Source organism: Nerophis ophidion, unplaced genomic scaffold (genome assembly GCF_033978795.1).
Source record: "Nerophis ophidion isolate RoL-2023_Sa unplaced genomic scaffold, RoL_Noph_v1.0 HiC_scaffold_331, whole genome shotgun sequence".
Classification (NCBI taxonomy): Eukaryota; Metazoa; Chordata; class Actinopteri; order Syngnathiformes; family Syngnathidae; genus Nerophis; species Nerophis ophidion.
The window spans coordinates 1-19,716 of record NW_026907252.1 but is presented as its reverse complement, the minus strand read 5'-3'; the positions used below and the strand labels follow the sequence as shown (position 1 = coordinate 19,716).

Here is a 19,716-nt window from a genome sequence, read left to right as displayed (position 1 = left end):
TAAAATCATTTATAACATTATTAAAATTGTGCACCATCAAAATAATGTTAATAAAGACATCCAACCACAAACCATTACCAACATGGAACTCACCTTAACAACCGGGATCAGGCCAGCGGTCACCAACCCGGACACGGAAGCCTTAATTAAAAACAATGCACATAATTGGGCACAAACAACAGTCAAAATACTCAGAGATCATTACAATAAAGCGCTGCAAACTGAAATTAGTAAATTGAGTGTCTTTATTGGACAAAACTGGCAGGACCCGTTCCAGGTGGCCTCGGCGTGGGCCAGGACACACCTGGGACGCAGATTGACCGCCGAGACACTTCGGCTGGCCGAGGGTCTGGTGATCTCGATCTGTGTCGACGCTCGTGCCGTGGACGAGGGGGGGAGTCCCGCACGATCGCAGCAGACGGGGTCACCAGTCCGCTTGGACCCGTCCAGCACCCGAATGGTGGTGGATGCAGTGCACCCCCCGGTGCAACCCTTGCGGCCCCTGCCGGGTCCAACCCTGCCGGTTCAAACCCTGCACGCTCCTGCGCGCGCCACGGTGTCCACCATGCCGCTGGCGGTTCCAACCCTGCACGCTCCTGCGCGCGCCACGGCGTCCACCATGACCGATCCGGTGGTCGGGGACTGGTCCCCGGTGGTGGAACCGGTTCCGGGTCCTAGGGGACCTGTCACCCCGGTCCCCTTCCCGGTTTTGTCACCTTCTTCTCTGGCCACAGCACCATCCAGGCCCCAGAGAATGGCACGACCCCAGGAGCCCTGCAGCAGTCCTCCCGACAATTCCATTGTCGAGGCTCCCCTGGTCCCGCCACCCGGGCCGCATTCGCGGGTCGAGACCGAAGTCAGGGTCCCTCCTGCGGTCTCGGACGCGCCACCGCCATCTGGGGAACAAAATCCATTAGTTCTAGTCCATGTGGCGGACAGTGCACAAGGGACGCCTGGCCAGCCAGACACTTCCAACTTCCTACCTGAGCAGCCGGCGTCATCCCCTCAGGTGCCTCCAGGGTGGTCCCAGCTGCCCCCTGACACGCCTCCTAGTTGGTCTCAACTTAGTTCTGGCCCACCGGGACCACCCTCACCGACGGCCTCCCTCCTGGACGCGCCCCTCCCGGACGCGCCTCTTCCGGACGTGCCCCTCGTGGACACTCCTCCTCCACGTACTCCGGTTCCTGAAGCGGGTCCCAGCTGGTCCCAATTTTTTTCGGGAATCCGGAAAGGGCCTAGAACCGGCACTTCGGCCTCCCAGCCGACAGAGGACACAGATACCACTCAGTTAAACACACCAATTAGTCCGCGTAGGGGCCCTACCAGGCACATTAGTACAACGCGCAAATTAGTTGATTGGCACCTGTCTGTCGACAAGAAGGTCCTGGTGATTGGTGACTCCAACATCAGTCGTCTTCCACCTGTCCGTCTCCAGGACCTTCAGATGGACAGCTACCCAGGCGCCAACTTTCGGCATGCAGAGGCCATCCTTGAAAAAACAAAAATTAGTGTCGAAGTGGAGATGGTAGTGTTATCTTTCGGCCTTAATAACAAGGAACAAAATCCGAAGGCCACCACCTTTAAGCAAATTCAAAGGGCCCTCAAGGTGGCCAAAACGGTCTTCCCCAACGCCGAAATCTTTATCCCCCTGATTAATTTCTCGGAAGCCCTGCCCGAGGAACACAAAAACAACCTCCAAAAAATAAACACTTATATACACAAAAATTATCACTTCATCCCGGCACTCACCCATGATGAGTTTGCTACAGGAAGGGATAACCTGCACTGGACTGAGGAGACTGCCAAGCACATGCTGAAGCACTGGCTGCACCATTTAAACTTGGCGTCCCCAAAAACCCGACCTGTCGGGGGGGAAACACAAACAACAACAACAACAACAACAACAACAACAACACCACCACCAACAATAACATCGTAAACTTATCAAAACACTTTATACTCACCTCCTCGCAGCGCTCCCTCCTCGACAAAGGCCTCACTTTTGTCCCGTCCGTCAACCTCAGTCCCGAGTGGCACCATCAAGTCAAATACGACCTGCAGGAATACCATAGGAGTATTAAATTGGCAGTGTATTATGAAAAGCAAGGGTCCCTCGGGCCGCGACCTTTCACCTCGAGGTCCGAATGGGAGCCCTCACCGGGTTTGCTACCTCCGGAGGTCCACATGCTGGTCCGGGCGGATCAACACCCATCGCTCCTGTCGGGTTGCGCCCTCACGGTGGCGCCCAACCTCACCCGGGACGAAACTGAGGCCCTCCACAGCCTCAAAAACAATAAAGACATTGTCATAAAACCGGCAGACAAGGGAAGCGCAGTGGTGATTATGGATAGGTCTCAATATGTCTGGGAGGGCACCAGACAGTTGAACGACACGACTTATTACTTACCTTTGACCACACCCATTTACCCCCAAACTATTCCCATGACAGACCACATTATCAAAAATTTGCTTAAAAAACGATTTATTAACGACAAACAAAAGACTTACCTTTTGGGCGAAGCGGACCCCCGGCCCCGCAGGTTTTACCTGCTCCCCAAAATACACAAAGAGCCACACAAGTGGAGCCGACCCCATGAAATTCCCCCAGGCAGGCCGATTGTTTCCGACTGCGGCAGCGAGACTTACAGAACGGCAGAATATATTGACTTCTATCTTACCCCGCTCTCTACCCGACATGACAGCTACCTTAAGGACACATACGACTTCATCGAAAAAATCAAAAACCTAGTTATTCCCCAAGATGCCACTCTATTCACCATTGACATAGACAGCTTATACACCAACATAGACATCGACCAAGGCATCCAAGCCGTAAAAAATATTTTTCACAAATATCGGGATGTTAGCAGGCCCGAGAAAGAACTCCTGCAGCTTCTCGATATTAACCTCAGAAGAAATGACTTTGAATTTTACGGCCGTTTTTACCTACAAATCAAGGGCACGGCCATGGGGAAGAAGTTTGCCCCAGCCTACGCGAACATCTTCATGGCCGAATGGGAGACTTCCGCCCTCGCTGCCTGCAGTATCAAGCCCCTACATTATTTCCGCTACTTAGATGATATCTGGGGGGTGTGGACCCACTCCATGCAGGAGTTTGAGGTGTTCCTCCACACCTTGAACACTCACAACCCCAGTATCACCATCAAATCCACCACTAGCCCTACGTCTGTGGACTTCCTGGACACAACCACCTTCAAGGGCCCCGACTTTGCCGCCACACACCATCTAGACATCAAAGTATTTTTCAAACAGACTGACACCCATGCTCTCCTCCATAAAAGGAGCTTCCACCCCCGCCACACCTATGCGGGTTTGGTCAAGTCTCAGTTACTGAGATTTCACCGGATCTGCACCAGGCGGGAGGACTTTGTTACGGCCATGGGGGTCCTGTTCGCTGCCCTGAGGAAGAGGGGATATTCTAGGTCATTCCTCAGGGAGCAGCACAGGTGCTTCCTGGACCCGAAGAAGCCTCCCCCTGGTCAATCCATGATCCCACTAATCACGACCTTTTCACCTGCGGCGGTACAGGTGGCCAAAAACATTAAGGACAATTTTAAGGCCTTCGTGGAAACTAGCGGCAGACTTCAGGACCACTACTTGGTTTCTGCCTACCGTAAAAATCCCAACCTGGGTGATTTGTTGGTTAGGGCACGGATCTCCTCTCCTAGAGATCCACCCCCGAGCCGGAGCAGTGCCCCCGTGCGGCACATCCCTTGGCTGCTCAACCGCCAGAACGGCAAGATCTTCCGGCCGCTGTGCAGGGGTGACGCTCACACCCAAAACTGCGTGTATGTCATCCTCTGCCAGCGATGCCATATTATGTATGTGGGTGAAACGGGTAACACCATCGCCACCCGTTTTCACCAGCATAAACATAACATCACTCGGCAGAAGAACACCACCACCCACCTGGTGCAACATTTTATCCAGCACGGGTGGGCTTCTGTCCGAGCATGCGTCATCCAGAGCAACTCCAGATGGAGTACCGCCCAACGCAGGCGGGCGGAACGCCTCTGGATTGTCAAATTGGGGACTGAGCATCCGGGGGGCCTCAATGAGGCGTGAGTGCGAGCCCGCTGGGCCATAGACGGACCGTGCACACCCCTCTTATATTCTTTTTTTACACTCTTTTATCGCCCTTCCCCCACCCCTTACCCTAACCCTAACCACTCTCCTTTTTCACTCCTAAAACCTACCCATCTCTCTTTTCTTTACACCTAACACCTACCCATCTCTCCTTCTCTTTATACCTAACCCTAACTCCTAACTCTAACCCTAACCCCAACCCCAACCCCAACCCTAACCCGCCTGTGCCTCTGGTCCACACACGGCTCGCGCTCCGCCCATTGGGGACCCTCCTGGTTCCACCTCTCATCCGCACCAATATACACATCATTTCTGGTAATAATACTTACCTCACTACTTACCTGGGAATCCGGACGTCTCTGGCGTAGGGGATGCCCCGGAGGTCCTGGTCTTCCCACGAGTACCTGTAAAAAACAATAACAAAATCAAAGAAGGAACATAGGACAACAACATCAAAAATACTTACCTTCATTGTCATGTCTCTCACCTTGGGTAACGGACGTGGTCCTTTACTCCAACGACGGCAAAAAGACACAGAAACAATACTAAAATACTTACCTTGGTTACAGGGTCATGGACCTAGCTACACGGACGTACCCGGCGCAGGGAGTGCTCCGGATGTCCCTGTACTCCAACGACCTGAAAAAATACCAAAAAAATACAAAAATATTTAAAATCTCCAAAAAAATCAAAAAACCTAATAAAAATACAAAAAAATACTAAAAAACCTTTAAAAAATTTCTCCAAAAAAATATTTTGGACTTGTTCGAACTCCGTTTGGAGTCACAATTACAGTTTTTCTCGGCTCAGTTTTGTTGTGCTATTAATAGTGAATTTTCCTTATTTTTATCTTATTATTTTCTATTTTTGCCTATTTAATTTTATTTTATTTTATTTTATTTATTTATTCACTATTAATAATAATATATAATATAATAGACCATATACATGGTCAATGCTGTTACTGGGTGCCAATTATTGCTGCATGGATGATTTTAGCTGAGCAGTTTGCATCGCTCAAAACTTTTCTGTTTATTTTTCGCCAGCTACGACTCCACCTCACTCTCAGCAGCCAATCAGCCTCAGTCTACAGCCAACCATCGAACGAGCAACATCTCTCTCATTGCACACTAGCCGACGCTTTTATTTCCTATTTTACATTTAGACAAGTCTCAGCCTGAAGAAGGCACATTCGTGCCGAAACGTTGCATTATCAGAGACTTGCAATTTATTAGCTTTTCACCTTTTTCACTACTTTCTCTACCTTTCCTCCTTTCTCTCTTTTTTGCCGTGCGGAACTCTTCCCACGAGGCGAAAAGTCCGTCGACGATTCGCTAATTTACGTTCAGTTTACACGCTTTTATTATTTAATTTTATTTATTAAACTCCTTACCTTGGAGTATTCCATCGTTCTTCATAGAACCGCCCTTAGTTGTTTATTTTCTTTATATTATTATTTTTCCTTCGAAGAAGCTGGTCTTCTTCTTCTGTGGTTTTTTTCGAAGGACATCCGGTTTGCGCTGACGTGACGTCACTGAAGCGCGCCGGAGTCTTTCTATTTCATTTCTTTTCTATCGATTTATTTTTTCTTTCTACCTACCTACCTTCATTCCTATTATATTTTTACACACAAAACCTATTTTATATTATATATCATTGTCGGTTGTCGAAAAATGGCGGCGTGGCATGACGAGGAATGGGTCCTCGTCCGTCCTCGCGGACGTAAACAGCGATCGCGGCGCGAGATGACTCCGCCCCCTCGTCCTCAACAACAATACGGCCGCTATGATGATGGAGATTATCATTTTGCGGACCATCGTCAACAACCGCCTCGTAGGAGCTACGCGGAGGTGCTGCGTGGCTATCCTGCAGAGGAGGAGGACGAGCGGGCGCGCCTCCGCAGCGACACGCGTCGCTACGGCAACCGATCGCGTGAGAGACGTGACGTACGTGGTCGGGACTACCCCACACGCGACGCACGTCGCCGGGACTACCCTACACGCGACGCACGTCGCCGCGATTACCCCACACGCAACACACGCCGCCATGTTTACTCCACCAACAACACACGTCGCCAGGGCAACGCCTCTCGTGACAGGAGTAACAGCGGCCGGCGTGGCAAGCGTTATGGTGCCCCACGGTGGGAAAATCAACACAATACATTTCAAAAAAATAAAAACAATTTTTTCAGAGGCCACCAACCTCAATATTTCCAATATCCTGCACATAATAGACCCCAAAAAAACAGGGTAAATTTCAGACCTGCACACTATGAGCCTCCCAATCCCAGGAGGACTTACAGGACTGACAAACCTGGTTTTGGACGGGGTCAACGCCCCAACATTACCAGGAATGTTGACACTAACCGCCCCCCCAGGGAAATTCCCCCTGACAATCAGGATGTCGATTTTAGCCTCAAAGCTAAAATCATTTATAACATTATTAAAATTGTGCACCATCAAAATAATGTTAATAAAGACATCCAACCACAAACCATTACCAACATGGAACTCACCTTAACAACCGGGATCAGGCCAGCGGTCACCAACCCGGACACGGAAGCCTTAATTAAAAACAATGCACATAATTGGGCACAAACAACAGTCAAAATACTCAGAGATCATTACAATAAAGCGCTGCAAACTGAAATTAGTAAATTGAGTGTCTTTATTGGACAAAACTGGCAGGACCCGTTCCAGGTGGCCTCGGCGTGGGCCAGGACACACCTGGGACGCAGATTGACCGCCGAGACACTTCGGCTGGCCGAGGGTCTGGTGATCTCGATCTGTGTCGACGCTCGTGCCGTGGACGAGGGGGGGAGTCCCGCACGATCGCAGCAGACGGGGTCACCAGTCCGCTTGGACCCGTCCAGCACCCGAATGGTGGTGGATGCAGTGCACCCCCCGGTGCAACCCTTGCGGCCCCTGCCGGGTCCAACCCTGCCGGTTCAAACCCTGCACGCTCCTGCGCGCGCCACGGTGTCCACCATGCCGCTGGCGGTTCCAACCCTGCACGCTCCTGCGCGCGCCACGGCGTCCACCATGACCGATCCGGTGGTCGGGGACTGGTCCCCGGTGGTGGAACCGGTTCCGGGTCCTAGGGGACCTGTCACCCCGGTCCCCTTCCCGGTTTTGTCACCTTCTTCTCTGGCCACAGCACCATCCAGGCCCCAGAGAATGGCACGACCCCAGGAGCCCTGCAGCAGTCCTCCCGACAATTCCATTGTCGAGGCTCCCCTGGTCCCGCCACCCGGGCCGCATTCGCGGGTCGAGACCGAAGTCAGGGTCCCTCCTGCGGTCTCGGACGCGCCACCGCCATCTGGGGAACAAAATCCATTAGTTCTAGTCCATGTGGCGGACAGTGCACAAGGGACGCCTGGCCAGCCAGACACTTCCAACTTCCTACCTGAGCAGCCGGCGTCATCCCCTCAGGTGCCTCCAGGGTGGTCCCAGCTGCCCCCTGACACGCCTCCTAGTTGGTCTCAACTTAGTTCTGGCCCACCGGGACCACCCTCACCGACGGCCTCCCTCCTGGACGCGCCCCTCCCGGACGCGCCTCTTCCGGACGTGCCCCTCGTGGACACTCCTCCTCCACGTACTCCGGTTCCTGAAGCGGGTCCCAGCTGGTCCCAATTTTTTTCGGGAATCCGGAAAGGGCCTAGAACCGGCACTTCGGCCTCCCAGCCGACAGAGGACACAGATACCACTCAGTTAAACACACCAATTAGTCCGCGTAGGGGCCCTACCAGGCACATTAGTACAACGCGCAAATTAGTTGATTGGCACCTGTCTGTCGACAAGAAGGTCCTGGTGATTGGTGACTCCAACATCAGTCGTCTTCCACCTGTCCGTCTCCAGGACCTTCAGATGGACAGCTACCCAGGCGCCAACTTTCGGCATGCAGAGGCCATCCTTGAAAAAACAAAAATTAGTGTCGAAGTGGAGATGGTAGTGTTATCTTTCGGCCTTAATAACAAGGAACAAAATCCGAAGGCCACCACCTTTAAGCAAATTCAAAGGGCCCTCAAGGTGGCCAAAACGGTCTTCCCCAACGCCGAAATCTTTATCCCCCTGATTAATTTCTCGGAAGCCCTGCCCGAGGAACACAAAAACAACCTCCAAAAAATAAACACTTATATACACAAAAATTATCACTTCATCCCGGCACTCACCCATGATGAGTTTGCTACAGGAAGGGATAACCTGCACTGGACTGAGGAGACTGCCAAGCACATGCTGAAGCACTGGCTGCACCATTTAAACTTGGCGTCCCCAAAAACCCGACCTGTCGGGGGGGAAACACAAACAACAACAACAACAACAACAACAACAACAACACCACCACCAACAATAACATCGTAAACTTATCAAAACACTTTATACTCACCTCCTCGCAGCGCTCCCTCCTCGACAAAGGCCTCACTTTTGTCCCGTCCGTCAACCTCAGTCCCGAGTGGCACCATCAAGTCAAATACGACCTGCAGGAATACCATAGGAGTATTAAATTGGCAGTGTATTATGAAAAGCAAGGGTCCCTCGGGCCGCGACCTTTCACCTCGAGGTCCGAATGGGAGCCCTCACCGGGTTTGCTACCTCCGGAGGTCCACATGCTGGTCCGGGCGGATCAACACCCATCGCTCCTGTCGGGTTGCGCCCTCACGGTGGCGCCCAACCTCACCCGGGACGAAACTGAGGCCCTCCACAGCCTCAAAAACAATAAAGACATTGTCATAAAACCGGCAGACAAGGGAAGCGCAGTGGTGATTATGGATAGGTCTCAATATGTCTGGGAGGGCACCAGACAGTTGAACGACACGACTTATTACTTACCTTTGACCACACCCATTTACCCCCAAACTATTCCCATGACAGACCACATTATCAAAAATTTGCTTAAAAAACGATTTATTAACGACAAACAAAAGACTTACCTTTTGGGCGAAGCGGACCCCCGGCCCCGCAGGTTTTACCTGCTCCCCAAAATACACAAAGAGCCACACAAGTGGAGCCGACCCCATGAAATTCCCCCAGGCAGGCCGATTGTTTCCGACTGCGGCAGCGAGACTTACAGAACGGCAGAATATATTGACTTCTATCTTACCCCGCTCTCTACCCGACATGACAGCTACCTTAAGGACACATACGACTTCATCGAAAAAATCAAAAACCTAGTTATTCCCCAAGATGCCACTCTATTCACCATTGACATAGACAGCTTATACACCAACATAGACATCGACCAAGGCATCCAAGCCGTAAAAAATATTTTTCACAAATATCGGGATGTTAGCAGGCCCGAGAAAGAACTCCTGCAGCTTCTCGATATTAACCTCAGAAGAAATGACTTTGAATTTTACGGCCGTTTTTACCTACAAATCAAGGGCACGGCCATGGGGAAGAAGTTTGCCCCAGCCTACGCGAACATCTTCATGGCCGAATGGGAGACTTCCGCCCTCGCTGCCTGCAGTATCAAGCCCCTACATTATTTCCGCTACTTAGATGATATCTGGGGGGTGTGGACCCACTCCATGCAGGAGTTTGAGGTGTTCCTCCACACCTTGAACACTCACAACCCCAGTATCACCATCAAATCCACCACTAGCCCTACGTCTGTGGACTTCCTGGACACAACCACCTTCAAGGGCCCCGACTTTGCCGCCACACACCATCTAGACATCAAAGTATTTTTCAAACAGACTGACACCCATGCTCTCCTCCATAAAAGGAGCTTCCACCCCCGCCACACCTATGCGGGTTTGGTCAAGTCTCAGTTACTGAGATTTCACCGGATCTGCACCAGGCGGGAGGACTTTGTTACGGCCATGGGGGTCCTGTTCGCTGCCCTGAGGAAGAGGGGATATTCTAGGTCATTCCTCAGGGAGCAGCACAGGTGCTTCCTGGACCCGAAGAAGCCTCCCCCTGGTCAATCCATGATCCCACTAATCACGACCTTTTCACCTGCGGCGGTACAGGTGGCCAAAAACATTAAGGACAATTTTAAGGCCTTCGTGGAAACTAGCGGCAGACTTCAGGACCACTACTTGGTTTCTGCCTACCGTAAAAATCCCAACCTGGGTGATTTGTTGGTTAGGGCACGGATCTCCTCTCCTAGAGATCCACCCCCGAGCCGGAGCAGTGCCCCCGTGCGGCACATCCCTTGGCTGCTCAACCGCCAGAACGGCAAGATCTTCCGGCCGCTGTGCAGGGGTGACGCTCACACCCAAAACTGCGTGTATGTCATCCTCTGCCAGCGATGCCATATTATGTATGTGGGTGAAACGGGTAACACCATCGCCACCCGTTTTCACCAGCATAAACATAACATCACTCGGCAGAAGAACACCACCACCCACCTGGTGCAACATTTTATCCAGCACGGGTGGGCTTCTGTCCGAGCATGCGTCATCCAGAGCAACTCCAGATGGAGTACCGCCCAACGCAGGCGGGCGGAACGCCTCTGGATTGTCAAATTGGGGACTGAGCATCCGGGGGGCCTCAATGAGGCGTGAGTGCGAGCCCGCTGGGCCATAGACGGACCGTGCACACCCCTCTTATATTCTTTTTTTACACTCTTTTATCGCCCTTCCCCCACCCCTTACCCTAACCCTAACCACTCTCCTTTTTCACTCCTAAAACCTACCCATCTCTCTTTTCTTTACACCTAACACCTACCCATCTCTCCTTCTCTTTATACCTAACCCTAACTCCTAACTCTAACCCTAACCCCAACCCCAACCCCAACCCTAACCCGCCTGTGCCTCTGGTCCACACACGGCTCGCGCTCCGCCCATTGGGGACCCTCCTGGTTCCACCTCTCATCCGCACCAATATACACATCATTTCTGGTAATAATACTTACCTCACTACTTACCTGGGAATCCGGACGTCTCTGGCGTAGGGGATGCCCCGGAGGTCCTGGTCTTCCCACGAGTACCTGTAAAAAACAATAACAAAATCAAAGAAGGAACATAGGACAACAACATCAAAAATACTTACCTTCATTGTCATGTCTCTCACCTTGGGTAACGGACGTGGTCCTTTACTCCAACGACGGCAAAAAGACACAGAAACAATACTAAAATACTTACCTTGGTTACAGGGTCATGGACCTAGCTACACGGACGTACCCGGCGCAGGGAGTGCTCCGGATGTCCCTGTACTCCAACGACCTGAAAAAATACCAAAAAAATACAAAAATATTTAAAATCTCCAAAAAAATCAAAAAACCTAATAAAAATACAAAAAAATACTAAAAAACCTTTAAAAAATTTCTCCAAAAAAATATTTTGGACTTGTTCGAACTCCGTTTGGAGTCACAATTACAGTTTTTCTCGGCTCAGTTTTGTTGTGCTATTAATAGTGAATTTTCCTTATTTTTATCTTATTATTTTCTATTTTTGCCTATTTAATTTTATTTTATTTTATTTTATTTATTTATTCACTATTAATAATAATATATAATATAATAGACCATATACATGGTCAATGCTGTTACTGGGTGCCAATTATTGCTGCATGGATGATTTTAGCTGAGCAGTTTGCATCGCTCAAAACTTTTCTGTTTATTTTTCGCCAGCTACGACTCCACCTCACTCTCAGCAGCCAATCAGCCTCAGTCTACAGCCAACCATCGAACGAGCAACATCTCTCTCATTGCACACTAGCCGACGCTTTTATTTCCTATTTTACATTTAGACAAGTCTCAGCCTGAAGAAGGCACATTCGTGCCGAAACGTTGCATTATCAGAGACTTGCAATTTATTAGCTTTTCACCTTTTTCACTACTTTCTCTACCTTTCCTCCTTTCTCTCTTTTTTGCCGTGCGGAACTCTTCCCACGAGGCGAAAAGTCCGTCGACGATTCGCTAATTTACGTTCAGTTTACACGCTTTTATTATTTAATTTTATTTATTAAACTCCTTACCTTGGAGTATTCCATCGTTCTTCATAGAACCGCCCTTAGTTGTTTATTTTCTTTATATTATTATTTTTCCTTCGAAGAAGCTGGTCTTCTTCTTCTGTGGTTTTTTTCGAAGGACATCCGGTTTGCGCTGACGTGACGTCACTGAAGCGCGCCGGAGTCTTTCTATTTCATTTCTTTTCTATCGATTTATTTTTTCTTTCTACCTACCTACCTTCATTCCTATTATATTTTTACACACAAAACCTATTTTATATTATATATCATTGTCGGTTGTCGAAAAATGGCGGCGTGGCATGACGAGGAATGGGTCCTCGTCCGTCCTCGCGGACGTAAACAGCGATCGCGGCGCGAGATGACTCCGCCCCCTCGTCCTCAACAACAATACGGCCGCTATGATGATGGAGATTATCATTTTGCGGACCATCGTCAACAACCGCCTCGTAGGAGCTACGCGGAGGTGCTGCGTGGCTATCCTGCAGAGGAGGAGGACGAGCGGGCGCGCCTCCGCAGCGACACGCGTCGCTACGGCAACCGATCGCGTGAGAGACGTGACGTACGTGGTCGGGACTACCCCACACGCGACGCACGTCGCCGGGACTACCCTACACGCGACGCACGTCGCCGCGATTACCCCACACGCAACACACGCCGCCATGTTTACTCCACCAACAACACACGTCGCCAGGGCAACGCCTCTCGTGACAGGAGTAACAGCGGCCGGCGTGGCAAGCGTTATGGTGCCCCACGGTGGGAAAATCAACACAATACATTTCAAAAAAATAAAAACAATTTTTTCAGAGGCCACCAACCTCAATATTTCCAATATCCTGCACATAATAGACCCCAAAAAAACAGGGTAAATTTCAGACCTGCACACTATGAGCCTCCCAATCCCAGGAGGACTTACAGGACTGACAAACCTGGTTTTGGACGGGGTCAACGCCCCAACATTACCAGGAATGTTGACACTAACCGCCCCCCCAGGGAAATTCCCCCTGACAATCAGGATGTCGATTTTAGCCTCAAAGCTAAAATCATTTATAACATTATTAAAATTGTGCACCATCAAAATAATGTTAATAAAGACATCCAACCACAAACCATTACCAACATGGAACTCACCTTAACAACCGGGATCAGGCCAGCGGTCACCAACCCGGACACGGAAGCCTTAATTAAAAACAATGCACATAATTGGGCACAAACAACAGTCAAAATACTCAGAGATCATTACAATAAAGCGCTGCAAACTGAAATTAGTAAATTGAGTGTCTTTATTGGACAAAACTGGCAGGACCCGTTCCAGGTGGCCTCGGCGTGGGCCAGGACACACCTGGGACGCAGATTGACCGCCGAGACACTTCGGCTGGCCGAGGGTCTGGTGATCTCGATCTGTGTCGACGCTCGTGCCGTGGACGAGGGGGGGAGTCCCGCACGATCGCAGCAGACGGGGTCACCAGTCCGCTTGGACCCGTCCAGCACCCGAATGGTGGTGGATGCAGTGCACCCCCCGGTGCAACCCTTGCGGCCCCTGCCGGGTCCAACCCTGCCGGTTCAAACCCTGCACGCTCCTGCGCGCGCCACGGTGTCCACCATGCCGCTGGCGGTTCCAACCCTGCACGCTCCTGCGCGCGCCACGGCGTCCACCATGACCGATCCGGTGGTCGGGGACTGGTCCCCGGTGGTGGAACCGGTTCCGGGTCCTAGGGGACCTGTCACCCCGGTCCCCTTCCCGGTTTTGTCACCTTCTTCTCTGGCCACAGCACCATCCAGGCCCCAGAGAATGGCACGACCCCAGGAGCCCTGCAGCAGTCCTCCCGACAATTCCATTGTCGAGGCTCCCCTGGTCCCGCCACCCGGGCCGCATTCGCGGGTCGAGACCGAAGTCAGGGTCCCTCCTGCGGTCTCGGACGCGCCACCGCCATCTGGGGAACAAAATCCATTAGTTCTAGTCCATGTGGCGGACAGTGCACAAGGGACGCCTGGCCAGCCAGACACTTCCAACTTCCTACCTGAGCAGCCGGCGTCATCCCCTCAGGTGCCTCCAGGGTGGTCCCAGCTGCCCCCTGACACGCCTCCTAGTTGGTCTCAACTTAGTTCTGGCCCACCGGGACCACCCTCACCGACGGCCTCCCTCCTGGACGCGCCCCTCCCGGACGCGCCTCTTCCGGACGTGCCCCTCGTGGACACTCCTCCTCCACGTACTCCGGTTCCTGAAGCGGGTCCCAGCTGGTCCCAATTTTTTTCGGGAATCCGGAAAGGGCCTAGAACCGGCACTTCGGCCTCCCAGCCGACAGAGGACACAGATACCACTCAGTTAAACACACCAATTAGTCCGCGTAGGGGCCCTACCAGGCACATTAGTACAACGCGCAAATTAGTTGATTGGCACCTGTCTGTCGACAAGAAGGTCCTGGTGATTGGTGACTCCAACATCAGTCGTCTTCCACCTGTCCGTCTCCAGGACCTTCAGATGGACAGCTACCCAGGCGCCAACTTTCGGCATGCAGAGGCCATCCTTGAAAAAACAAAAATTAGTGTCGAAGTGGAGATGGTAGTGTTATCTTTCGGCCTTAATAACAAGGAACAAAATCCGAAGGCCACCACCTTTAAGCAAATTCAAAGGGCCCTCAAGGTGGCCAAAACGGTCTTCCCCAACGCCGAAATCTTTATCCCCCTGATTAATTTCTCGGAAGCCCTGCCCGAGGAACACAAAAACAACCTCCAAAAAATAAACACTTATATACACAAAAATTATCACTTCATCCCGGCACTCACCCATGATGAGTTTGCTACAGGAAGGGATAACCTGCACTGGACTGAGGAGACTGCCAAGCACATGCTGAAGCACTGGCTGCACCATTTAAACTTGGCGTCCCCAAAAACCCGACCTGTCGGGGGGGAAACACAAACAACAACAACAACAACAACAACAACAACAACACCACCACCAACAATAACATCGTAAACTTATCAAAACACTTTATACTCACCTCCTCGCAGCGCTCCCTCCTCGACAAAGGCCTCACTTTTGTCCCGTCCGTCAACCTCAGTCCCGAGTGGCACCATCAAGTCAAATACGACCTGCAGGAATACCATAGGAGTATTAAATTGGCAGTGTATTATGAAAAGCAAGGGTCCCTCGGGCCGCGACCTTTCACCTCGAGGTCCGAATGGGAGCCCTCACCGGGTTTGCTACCTCCGGAGGTCCACATGCTGGTCCGGGCGGATCAACACCCATCGCTCCTGTCGGGTTGCGCCCTCACGGTGGCGCCCAACCTCACCCGGGACGAAACTGAGGCCCTCCACAGCCTCAAAAACAATAAAGACATTGTCATAAAACCGGCAGACAAGGGAAGCGCAGTGGTGATTATGGATAGGTCTCAATATGTCTGGGAGGGCACCAGACAGTTGAACGACACGACTTATTACTTACCTTTGACCACACCCATTTACCCCCAAACTATTCCCATGACAGACCACATTATCAAAAATTTGCTTAAAAAACGATTTATTAACGACAAACAAAAGACTTACCTTTTGGGCGAAGCGGACCCCCGGCCCCGCAGGTTTTACCTGCTCCCCAAAATACACAAAGAGCCACACAAGTGGAGCCGACCCCATGAAATTCCCCCAGGCAGGCCGATTGTTTCCGACTGCGGCAGCGAGACTTACAGAACGGCAGAATATATTGACTTCTATCTTACCCCGCTCTCTACCCGACATGACAGCTACCTTAAGGACACATACGACTTCATCGAAAAAATCAAAAACCTAGTTATTCCCCAAGATGCCACTCTATTCACCATTGACATAGACAGCTTATACACCAACATAGACATCGACCAAGGCATCCAAGCCGTAAAAAATATTTTTCACAAATATCGGGATGTTAGCAGGCCCGAGAAAGAACTCCTGCAGCTTCTCGATATTAACCTCAGAAGAAATGACTTTGAATTTTACGGCCGTTTTTACCTACAAATCAAGGGCACGGCCATGGGGAAGAAGTTTGCCCCAGCCTACGCGAACATCTTCATGGCCGAATGGGAGACTTCCGCCCTCGCTGCCTGCAGTATCAAGCCCCTACATTATTTCCGCTACTTAGATGATATCTGGGGGGTGTGGACCCACTCCATGCAGGAGTTTGAGGTGTTCCTCCACACCTTGAACACTCACAACCCCAGTATCACCATCAAATCCACCACTAGCCCTACGTCTGTGGACTTCCTGGACACAACCACCTTCAAGGGCCCCGACTTTGCCGCCACACACCATCTAGACATCAAAGTATTTTTCAAACAGACTGACACCCATGCTCTCCTCCATAAAAGGAGCTTCCACCCCCGCCACACCTATGCGGGTTTGGTCAAGTCTCAGTTACTGAGATTTCACCGGATCTGCACCAGGCGGGAGGACTTTGTTACGGCCATGGGGGTCCTGTTCGCTGCCCTGAGGAAGAGGGGATATTCTAGGTCATTCCTCAGGGAGCAGCACAGGTGCTTCCTGGACCCGAAGAAGCCTCCCCCTGGTCAATCCATGATCCCACTAATCACGACCTTTTCACCTGCGGCGGTACAGGTGGCCAAAAACATTAAGGACAATTTTAAGGCCTTCGTGGAAACTAGCGGCAGACTTCAGGACCACTACTTGGTTTCTGCCTACCGTAAAAATCCCAACCTGGGTGATTTGTTGGTTAGGGCACGGATCTCCTCTCCTAGAGATCCACCCCCGAGCCGGAGCAGTGCCCCCGTGCGGCACATCCCTTGGCTGCTCAACCGCCAGAACGGCAAGATCTTCCGGCCGCTGTGCAGGGGTGACGCTCACACCCAAAACTGCGTGTATGTCATCCTCTGCCAGCGATGCCATATTATGTATGTGGGTGAAACGGGTAACACCATCGCCACCCGTTTTCACCAGCATAAACATAACATCACTCGGCAGAAGAACACCACCACCCACCTGGTGCAACATTTTATCCAGCACGGGTGGGCTTCTGTCCGAGCATGCGTCATCCAGAGCAACTCCAGATGGAGTACCGCCCAACGCAGGCGGGCGGAACGCCTCTGGATTGTCAAATTGGGGACTGAGCATCCGGGGGGCCTCAATGAGGCGTGAGTGCGAGCCCGCTGGGCCATAGACGGACCGTGCACACCCCTCTTATATTCTTTTTTTACACTCTTTTATCGCCCTTCCCCCACCCCTTACCCTAACCCTAACCACTCTCCTTTTTCACTCCTAAAACCTACCCATCTCTCTTTTCTTTACACCTAACACCTACCCATCTCTCCTTCTCTTTATACCTAACCCTAACTCCTAACTCTAACCCTAACCCCAACCCCAACCCCAACCCTAACCCGCCTGTGCCTCTGGTCCACACACGGCTCGCGCTCCGCCCATTGGGGACCCTCCTGGTTCCACCTCTCATCCGCACCAATATACACATCATTTCTGGTAATAATACTTACCTCACTACTTACCTGGGAATCCGGACGTCTCTGGCGTAGGGGATGCCCCGGAGGTCCTGGTCTTCCCACGAGTACCTGTAAAAAACAATAACAAAATCAAAGAAGGAACATAGGACAACAACATCAAAAATACTTACCTTCATTGTCATGTCTCTCACCTTGGGTAACGGACGTGGTCCTTTACTCCAACGACGGCAAAAAGACACAGAAACAATACTAAAATACTTACCTTGGTTACAGGGTCATGGACCTAGCTACACGGACGTACCCGGCGCAGGGAGTGCTCCGGATGTCCCTGTACTCCAACGACCTGAAAAAATACCAAAAAAATACAAAAATATTTAAAATCTCCAAAAAAATCAAAAAACCTAATAAAAATACAAAAAAATACTAAAAAACCTTTAAAAAATTTCTCCAAAAAAATATTTTGGACTTGTTCGAACTCCGTTTGGAGTCACAATTACAGTTTTTCTCGGCTCAGTTTTGTTGTGCTATTAATAGTGAATTTTCCTTATTTTTATCTTATTATTTTCTATTTTTGCCTATTTAATTTTATTTTATTTTATTTTATTTATTTATTCACTATTAATAATAATATATAATATAATAGACCATATACATGGTCAATGCTGTTACTGGGTGCCAATTATTGCTGCATGGATGATTTTAGCTGAGCAGTTTGCATCGCTCAAAACTTTTCTGTTTATTTTTCGCCAGCTACGACTCCACCTCACTCTCAGCAGCCAATCAGCCTCAGTCTACAGCCAACCATCGAACGAGCAACATCTCTCTCATTGCACACTAGCCGACGCTTTTATTTCCTATTTTACATTTAGACAAGTCTCAGCCTGAAGAAGGCACATTCGTGCCGAAACGTTGCATTATCAGAGACTTGCAATTTATTAGCTTTTCACCTTTTTCACTACTTTCTCTACCTTTCCTCCTTTCTCTCTTTTTTGCCGTGCGGAACTCTTCCCACGAGGCGAAAAGTCCGTCGACGATTCGCTAATTTACGTTCAGTTTACACGCTTTTATTATTTAATTTTATTTATTAAACTCCTTACCTTGGAGTATTCCATCGTTCTTCATAGAACCGCCCTTAGTTGTTTATTTTCTTTATATTATTATTTTTCCTTCGAAGAAGCTGGTCTTCTTCTTCTGTGGTTTTTTTCGAAGGACATCCGGTTTGCGCTGACGTGACGTCACTGAAGCGCGCCGGAGTCTTTCTATTTCATTTCTTTTCTATCGATTTATTTTTTCTTTCTACCTACCTACCTTCATTCCTATTATATTTTTACACACAAAACCTATTTTATATTATATATCATTGTCGGTTGTCGAAAAATGGCGGCGTGGCATGACGAGGAATGGGTCCTCGTCCGTCCTCGCGGACGTAAACAGCGATCGCGGCGCGAGATGACTCCGCCCCCTCGTCCTCAACAACAATACGGCCGCTATGATGATGGAGATTATCATTTTGCGGACCATCGTCAACAACCGCCTCGTAGGAGCTACGCGGAGGTGCTGCGTGGCTATCCTGCAGAGGAGGAGGACGAGCGGGCGCGCCTCCGCAGCGACACGCGTCGCTACGGCAACCGATCGCGTGAGAGACGTGACGTACGTGGTCGGGACTACCCCACACGCGACGCACGTCGCCGGGACTACCCTACACGCGACGCACGTCGCCGCGATTACCCCACACGCAACACACGCCGCCATGTTTACTCCACCAACAACACACGTCGCCAGGGCAACGCCTCTCGTGACAGGAGTAACAGCGGCCGGCGTGGCAAGCGTTATGGTGCCCCACGGTGGGAAAATCAACACAATACATTTCAAAAAAATAAAAACAATTTTTTCAGAGGCCACCAACCTCAATATTTCCAATATCCTGCACATAATAGACCCCAAAAAAACAGGGTAAATTTCAGACCTGCACACTATGAGCCTCCCAATCCCAGGAGGACTTACAGGACTGACAAACCTGGTTTTGGACGGGGTCAACGCCCCAACATTACCAGGAATGTTGACACTAACCGCCCCCCCAGGGAAATTCCCCCTGACAATCAGGATGTCGATTTTAGCCTCAAAGCTAAAATCATTTATAACATTATTAAAATTGTGCACCATCAAAATAATGTTAATAAAGACATCCAACCACAAACCATTACCAACATGGAACTCACCTTAACAACCGGGATCAGGCCAGCGGTCACCAACCC

General features: G+C 50.5%; 3 long non-coding RNA genes across 3 annotated transcripts; all 3 read right to left on the bottom strand.

Annotated features, from left to right (window-relative positions):
* Positions 1 to 227: 227 nt before the first annotated feature.
* On the bottom strand, positions 228 to 6,177 carry LOC133548011 (uncharacterized). The gene is made up of 7 exons (XR_009805699.1): positions 5,501 to 6,177; positions 2,133 to 4,746; positions 1,750 to 2,055; positions 1,579 to 1,669; positions 1,364 to 1,489; positions 984 to 1,254; positions 228 to 896 (listed from the first exon to the last, which is right to left on the bottom strand). It is a non-coding gene; the product is annotated as an uncharacterized LOC133548011 (long non-coding RNA).
* Positions 6,178 to 6,756: 579 nt separating this feature from the next.
* Positions 6,757 to 12,706, bottom strand: LOC133548012 (uncharacterized). Its single transcript, XR_009805700.1, has 7 exons — positions 12,030 to 12,706; positions 8,662 to 11,275; positions 8,279 to 8,584; positions 8,108 to 8,198; positions 7,893 to 8,018; positions 7,513 to 7,783; positions 6,757 to 7,425 (listed from the first exon to the last, which is right to left on the bottom strand). It is a non-coding gene; the product is annotated as an uncharacterized LOC133548012 (long non-coding RNA).
* A 579-nt stretch (positions 12,707 to 13,285) lies between these two features.
* Positions 13,286 to 19,235, bottom strand: LOC133548014 (uncharacterized). The gene is made up of 7 exons (XR_009805702.1): positions 18,559 to 19,235; positions 15,191 to 17,804; positions 14,808 to 15,113; positions 14,637 to 14,727; positions 14,422 to 14,547; positions 14,042 to 14,312; positions 13,286 to 13,954 (listed from the first exon to the last, which is right to left on the bottom strand). It is a non-coding gene; the product is annotated as an uncharacterized LOC133548014 (long non-coding RNA).
* Between the last annotated feature and the right edge of the window lie 481 nt (positions 19,236 to 19,716).